Source organism: Monodelphis domestica, chromosome 7 (assembly GCF_027887165.1).
Source record: "Monodelphis domestica isolate mMonDom1 chromosome 7, mMonDom1.pri, whole genome shotgun sequence".
NCBI lineage: Eukaryota > Metazoa > Chordata > Mammalia > Didelphimorphia > Didelphidae > Monodelphis > Monodelphis domestica.
Window position 1 is genome coordinate 35,038,861 of NC_077233.1, and position 6,000 is coordinate 35,044,860.

Consider the following 6,000-nt stretch of genomic DNA (forward strand, 5'->3'; position numbering starts at 1 on the left):
TCAATAGCAGGGCTGGGGGTGGGGGGTGGGGAAGGGATGCAAAGACATCTTAGGAATCCTTTTTTATTAATTTAGTGTCTTAAGGATCATTTAATATCTTGGTATATTCAATTTAACAGGGTGGGGATGCGAAGGAATATTGTGCTTAGAACCATTTTATTTCCACTTTTATGATCGAAAAGTTGTCCTCTAATGCTTTAGTAGCCACTACTTTTATATTTGGAAAGGAGAATAGACTGGAAAATATCCCACTGCAAGAAAACATCTCTTGTAACCCCTTGTTTGATTTGGGAGCCGTGCAGGGCCAACGACAAAGGAAGTAAGCACTTGAATCAAAAACAGCTCTGAATTACATTGTATATGACAGTGAGAAATAATAAACAAAACACTTTAGTATAGTTCTGTAATTATCCATATTAGTCTGATTTGGCTCCTATTAAAAAACAATTGAGAAAGACAATGCCATTGACTTTTACTTTCAAAAATTACTGTGATACCATGCGACATGTAAATCTCTCATAACATGGGTTCTATTTAGCAGGTCTGTCCAGATATCCCTGTACAGATGTCGTAGACAAGACTGACAATGTTGTCTGTCTTGAATTTTTGTACAGATACTTCAATGTAATTTAAATAGATTATTACTTTTCAAAATATAATATAAATTTTGTTTACGATTAGTCACTTTAAGTACTCACACTGAAGAAACTCCTTTAACCCCATGACTGCGGTGAATTAAATGTGAAGCCGAGACTTCCAAAGAGCTTCTTCTGCCCTTTGCACTCTCCCAATAATCTTAAATTACTACAACTTAATTGCCATTTCAAGGCACTAAATGGAGACTTCTTTTGAGAAGCAGAACACAGAAGGCCATGAGGCAAAAATGATTTATACCTGACCAGGTAGCATGGCTGCTCAATCTGGGCTTCTTTCTCCCCACCCCACCCCCAACTCTTTCCCTTGTGTGATTGTGTAGAAAATATTTTCTCAGTTAAGGTTTCATAAAAATAACTGTCCACATTGTTTAAGAAAGCCATGCACACACCTGTTGTAGGCAAGGCCGTGCATATGTTAAAAATTGGTATCTAGGGAATCAGAACCGAAAAACAAGCTGTGCAGACTCTTCTCCCCAGGCCGCTTAGTGTAGCTTCTGATCGGGTGAAAAAACAGAGGAAAATAATAGGTTCAAGCCAAACCTTGTCAATAGGAATTTGATTTCTAAAAAGCAAATCACTAAAAGTGCCCTTGACAAAGCTGGCCATGTTGTTGATCAAAAATAACTCTTCCACAGAACAAACAACTCTGTCCCATTGTTTTTCCCTGATCACTTTACAGATAACTGCCTTCCCCTGGGCCCTCCTAGAGAAAAGCAAATGACCACCTCTCTTACCATCCCGACCTAAATTCAGCAGAAGGATGTTAGCAATAGAACTCCATTTCTGAAACATTTTCTCGAAATCAAGGAAGCTGTACCATTCTTGAAAACTCTTCTTTTCTGTTGGCTACCCTTTACCACACCATTGCAACATATCCTCAAAGATACTGTAACAAACTCCAAAGTCATTCAACTCATGTGAAAACAACTAGCGATTTCAGCCAGAAAGCTGGTGTCCATGAATTTGGCAGCCTCCTACCCCTTTAACTCAATCCATCCCACCGAGGATTTCTCTTATCATCTGAACCAAGCCAAATCCTAATAATCTGGAATATAAGGGCTACTTCTGCCCCAAATGATTCCTTGCAGTAAAATATTTAGAATGTGATAAGGGCAGGAAGACACTGCATTGATTACACACAGGTAGAATGGATGCCTACCTTAGAGTCTACACAGGCCAAACCCTGTCCTGGCCTTCTTTTCATTCATAGTCTCAAGGTTACTTCATCTTATATGAGGGAGGGAGGGAGGGAGGAAGGGAAGGAGGGAGGAAGGGAAGGAGTGAGGAAGGAAGGAAGACAGGAAGGAAGGAAGGAAGGAAGGAAGGAAGGAAGGAAGGAAGGAAGGAAGGAAGGAAGGAAGGAAGGAAGGAAGGAAGGAAGGAAGGAAGGAAGGGAGGAAGGGAGGGAAGAAGGAAGGAAGGAAGGAAGGAAGGAAGGAAGGAAGGAAGGAAGGAAGGAAGGAAGGAAGGAAGGAAGGAAGGAAGGAAGGAAGGAAGGAAGGGAGGAAGGGAGGGAAGAAGGAAGGAAGGAAGGAAGGAAGGAAGGAAGGAAGGAAGGAAGGAAGGAAGGAAGGAAGGAAGGAAGGAAGGAAGGAAGGAAGGAAGGAAGGAAGGAAGGAAGGAAGGAAGGGAGGGAGGGAGGGAGGGAGGGAGGGAGTGGAGTCTTTTCCCCTCAAAAGGCAAAGAAATTTGGTAATAAACAACGATAAAGTCTTTATCTCCCCAGTGACAGTTTTAAAATTATCAGAAAAATCTTTACTTGAAATTCTAAAAATAAAAACTATTTGCATCAAATATTAAGAAGCCAAAACTCAAGTAAATAAAATACTATTTATTCTAATTGAATTTTATAAATGAAGCTATTACACCTGACAAGATAAAAAGGTAGGAAAACGGGACTAAGTAAAAGCTATTAAAAAAAAAAAAGCCCTACCACCTGAGCAAATCTAGTCCTGCCTTTTATCACCCTTTCTCAGTCATATAAAAACATGTTGAGCTGAGCACCTTGAAGTTGCAATTAAGTTGTAGTAATTTAAGATCATCAGGAGAGCAAAGGGCAATAGGGGCTCCTTAGAAGACCCTTCTACCACTTAATGCTAGTCAGGCCCAGGGTTAAATGGGCATATTTAATGTAAGTGGCTTAAAGTAACAGATTCATAAACAAAATTTATACTATTTTCTGAAATCCTCGAATCTATTTAAATTTTATGAGCATATGTCTAAAATTGTTTTTAAAGGACAGAACTATTATTATGTCCTGTAAATATTTTGATACTCACTAAAATATAATCCACATCTTAAAACACACTTTCTGTACCTTACATACTTCCTTATGGTGAATAACCTTTCAAAAATCACTTCAGTCTTTCATGAGTAAAAGTGGAAACAAAATAACTGCAACAACTACACTTCTTAAAAAGATAACTGAGTTCAGTAAAAGTTGGCCTCTTTGTTCTATTTCCCCTTCACTCTTCCTTTAATATTGTAGGATATGCCTCTGCATAAATGTTTATTTATTTCTAAAATATCAAAGTTGTGCTGCTAATTCTAAATCTATTGAAAGCAGGCGTATCTTCCAAACCAGCACAAGAATAAATAAACTACAAGTTTAGGGTAAAGATTTTTCACAAGAGGGGATAAAGGAGAAGTTACCCAGGAAAAGCAGGCCTGACAGGACCAATATTAAAGAAGGTAACTTTTGGCTATTGTAGGTACAAATGATTTAACTAGAACAAGTTTATAGCTTTTAAAAAACATTACATATAACACCAAATGGCTTAATAGCATACATGCTATGTTTAACACACATTCTTAATTATATAATAAAAGGTGTATGCAATAAAAAGCTGCAGACTTTGCAATAGGTTGCTCCTGATGGTTGTGAGACTCTGGCTCATTAAAAACAACAACAACAACAACAATATAAAGTACTCATTGTGTGCTCTGTGCTGCTAATTAAAAGTATAATATCTAAATTATAAGGTTTTAAAAAATTCTTCTCTGCATATTTATTTTGTTTGCTACTTAACATGGTATAGGCTGAGTTAACTGAAAATGACATTTTATTTAATTTTAGGGTGGTTTATGGCAAGAAGAGATAAAACAGTTTACATTGCAGCACAGAAAAGAAATGCAAAATCATTTTTAAGTGTCCAGCAAAATAAACAATATAAATCTTATGTTGTCAGTTTCAATTGCCAGGGTTTTTTGCATTATGTTTTGTCAAACCTGTGAAAACAAAATGCTACAGTAATTCCTGTTACTACTTCCTTTAAAAATGTAAGGCAGTTACATTTCCTTGTCTACAAGCAAAGACAAGTTGCAAAGAATTTGAATAAAAGTTGCAAAGTGGTCATGCTTAATGACATGCTGAGAAGTCAATATAGTATATTTTGAAATTTTTACTTTGCCTTTTAAAAAAAAAAATCAAGAACTTACCAACCCCAAACTGCTTCAGCCTGAAATGCTTCTGTTAAACATTAGTTTGACACCACCACATCAAATGCCCAGCCCTCCCCTAACAATACAGAGCTTTTCTCAAACTGGAGATGAGAGAATCTGAGTAAACTCTAATTGGGAAGTGTAATTTTGGGGAAAGACAAGAATTCCACTATGTGGTTCTGAGTAGCTCAACTCACTCATATCAGACTGCAGAGACCCATTCTGCTGTTTCTGGGTGGAGTTCAGCTCACCAGAGTCCTAGGCCATTTTAAAAATTAACTTGTTTAGCCACTCAGAAAGCTAAAGAAATAAAAATAACGACTCAGAAGACTATAGATCTTTCTCTCCGAGTTAACCTTCGGTTGCCCAACAAAGATCAGCATTTGCAATGGTCCATTTCTGCATAAGTGAACAGAGAGCCTGGCTGCCTAATGGCACAGTACAGAGCTTTCCCTGAGGCCGCTCTTGACAACAACCCAGCAGCAGCTTTGTTTGATCTCCACTGCCTTCCTTAATCTGGGTTGTCAAGGTTCACTTGTTGAAGGCTGTTTACTTTACTTTCTCCCCCCCCCCAAAAAAAAGTGATTTTCCCCCCTCTCTCTCATACAATGACTAATCCAAAGACTAGGGAGAAAGAATGCTGCCAAGGCAAGATGTTAAAGCTACAATACCTTTTTTTTTTTTCAATGAGAGTTTAGTCCGACACCTTGTGAATGGTAACTAGTTGAGTGGGTTTGTGTGTGTGTGTGTGTGTTTAATGCTGTGTAATTGTGATAATTCAAATAAAGAGAGTGAGGAGGGGAGGGGAGGGCTTAGAGGAAATATAAATTCTAATTTTTTGCAACCAAGAATCTATTCTTCTTGTCCTCAACTTAAAAAAGAAGAAAGAAAGAAAGAAAGAAAGAAAAAAGAAAAGAAAGAAAGAAAGAAAGAAAGAAAGAAAGAAAGAAAGAAAGAAAGAAAGAAAGAAAGAAAGAAAGAAAGAAAGAAAGAAAGAAAGAAAGAAAGAAAGGAAGGAAGGAAGGAAGGAAGGAAGGAAGGAAGGAAGGAAGGAAGGAAGGAAGGAAGGAGAAAAGAAAGAAAGAAAGAAGGAAAGAAAAAAGAAAGAATGACTAGCTCTTCTCTGAGAGTTACAACTCCAATGGGGGGGGGGGGGGGGAGTCATATAGCATTTCTCTCACTAACAATGAAAATATCAGTATTCTTTCTCAGTTATATACCCCATCCTATGACAGTGAACATCTGAAATGTCCCATCACCTTTTTAAAGGCAGGTTAAAAGGCTCAACAAAAACTGGCCTCCACAATGGGGAAAAAGCAAAATTTCAGAAAAGCAATCTGTAGGAGGTTATTCTCTACTCCCAGAATTAGCCGAATGTCCTAAATGTCACTGATGCTTTATTTCGCCAGTTTCCTTATTGGACATCAATTATCAAGAAGAGGAATCCCTAAATGTAAAGTGTAGATGATCTGAAGGTTTGGGATCCCTCTATAATGAATACAGTATGTACTGTGTGAACAGGAATGTGTGTTTTTGAGATGTGCAGGCTTCTTTTAATGGCAAGCAAAAGCAGTGAAGTCCTAACAGGATACCTGGGAGGGAAAATCGGCTCACCTCTAATTCTTCAAAGTGGATTTCAGAAGCACACAAATAATCAAATGACATAGTCAGATTAATTTCATCCTTCAGCATAGTGAAGGTTTGAGAGGGAGAGGGCATAGTTTCATTTCAATCTTTCTGGATGAGCAAAAGAAAAAATAAATTTAGTAAAATGAGCCCGGACTAAATCAATACACTTTGTAATCAGCCCAGCAGTGGTATTTGAACACAATGAGTTGGAAATAATTAATAGTTATGAGGGGAGTGAGGGGGTAAGAAGAGGGGGAGAAATGTCACCATATTT

General features: G+C 37.8%; 1 protein-coding gene across 13 annotated transcripts in view; it reads right to left on the reverse strand.

The window, feature by feature from the left end:
• FOXP1 (forkhead box P1) overlaps positions 1–6,000 on the reverse strand; it is a 661,259-nt gene that overhangs the window by 649,204 nt on the left and 6,055 nt on the right. The window lies entirely within an intron of this gene.